Here is a 2,282-nt window from a genome sequence, read left to right as displayed (position 1 = left end):
AGAAGCTGGAAATCCAAAATTACTTCATCCGCTTCAAGGTGCGAATTAATTCTCTTAAAGCTTTGCATGGCATAAGTTAATTTGCTTGTAAGCATGATGGAGCATATATGTATGAATGTATGCTAAGCCAACATGAAAAGACAGATCGTTTGAGAAAAACCAAAAATATCTCATAGCAAATAACCATTCAAAATGATAGGAATATTAGCAGCATTACTACCAGTCCCTTCGAGAAAGTTACATTTAGAAGATATCACTGGGGACAGATATATCACCACAACTGAATTTTAGCTCTGCCGTAAATACCAGTTGATCAAAAGAAATGTTAAATGTTAAATTCAAATCATACATGCTATTGTTGTCGTAAGTTATCACATGCTATTGCTACTTTATTACAAATGCAATGAAGGCTTTTGTTCCACAGCAGACAGAACTTGGTAAAGTAGTGTTTTAGAACTATCTTTTTGTGTTAGTATACATTGGACGGCTCGATGATGATATTAGGATGGACTTGGAGAGATAATCTTCATTCAAAGAGATACCTGCACAGCACCTTGAAAGAAATATTGTGGACACAGTAACTCTTACACCATGAAGCAAAGCCGAGATATTATCAGACAGTGTAGATGAAACGAAGAAACAAGATGCAATATTTAATCGAACGAATTCGAACGCTGCTGCTGCTACTAAAGATATCGCGCTGCTCACGAACGCTATTAAATCGCAAGGAAGCGTGTAACGAAAACTAATCTAAATGAAAAAAAAAAAAAACTAAATCAAAAAAAAGAAAGAAAACTAATCTACTACATATTATTACTGACAAATGAACAAAACTCATCCCCAGATAAATTAGAACTGTCCAGGAAACAGAAACACTGCTACTTTGCCACTTTCACTTGACGATATCATATAACACTACGCCTAAAGCACGTTCTCATAGTTGCTGCTTCAAATCGTCCTTGTCTTCTTCAGAGCTAGATAATAAAGTCTCGCATAAATCAAGGGACATGACTTCAAAAATCGCTTCAGCAAATCTAATACATTCCCACACCAAATGTATGAAATTGCAATCTAAAGAAAAAAGAAACGGTAATTCAAAAATAGCCGTTCCCACTGAATTGTTAATTAATAAAACAAACCTGTTAGTTATACAATTCCCTAACAAACTTATCTCGAATACCTTGTCTCAATGTTTAATAGCTAAGCGATGGTATCATATTGAGCAACGTAAATCTCAAAAACTATACTTATGCCTAGATGGACAAAGTCTTTACTGAGCCGACCTTACACGATTCGAACTTTTACTCATCTCCCCTTTGTCATAATTTTCGATTTCGACTTTCAGAGCCACATGCTGCTATATTTAGAATGAAAAAGCATAAGAATAGAGCAGTATTAAAAGTCGTTTTAGAAAAATTTCCATTAAAAAGATTTCATTCTTTAGTTTACTAACAATGCAAGATTTCCACCGCTTGATAAGCGCATACTACAGCAAAGATACCTTCCACTAAAGAATGTGTTATATAACTAAAGATAAGGAAGATTCTGCAATATAACATGTCGAAATTATGCCACTAAAGGATCATAAAAAAGAAAAAAAGATACTCATTCCTGTTGAAGTGCATTGCTGCCTTTTGCTTCCATGTGCAAATTAAACAAAACTTTACACTTACTAACAAATAGCAAACATTGTCAGCGAATGTGCTAAATATCAACTCCGACTTCTCATTCTTGATCACCACAAAAGTAGAACACCTGAGGAAAAATCAAGAACAGGAGAGTAGCTGAAAGTTGCTTATGAAAAGGATAACTATTGGATGGGTTGAAGTTTTCTCATCAATTTATTCTTGAAGTAGCTCAGTAACTCAGGAGCAACTCACAACTAATACCATGACTCTCTCTCAGGAATTGGTATCTGACAGTGGCCAGCCTGCAGTGCGCCAAAAGGCACTCCAATAATTTTCTGGATAGTCGGCTGATAACGAATTAAGTACAAACTGTGAAATATGCAATACAGTACAAAAGTTTAGATTTTGCGCGTATGCAAACTATCTAGTAAATACTACATTTCACCGGGAAGAATTATCCATGGCGGATATCGATCTTTCACAGATACACAACCTGAACAGAATTCCGCTGTCGACCTACATAACAGCTGAGGGTGGGAATAGGAAATCAATGAACTACTCTGTAACCGTCAACAAACTGTATCGAGTCTATATTACCAATCAATAGCAATACTAACAATAATAATAATAAATAATAATAATAATAAATAATAA

Source organism: Loa loa, assembly GCF_000183805.2.
Source record: "Loa loa unplaced genomic scaffold supercont3.49, whole genome shotgun sequence".
NCBI classification, from domain to species: Eukaryota; Metazoa; Nematoda; class Chromadorea; order Rhabditida; family Onchocercidae; genus Loa; species Loa loa.
This window is presented reverse-complemented; position numbering follows the sequence as displayed.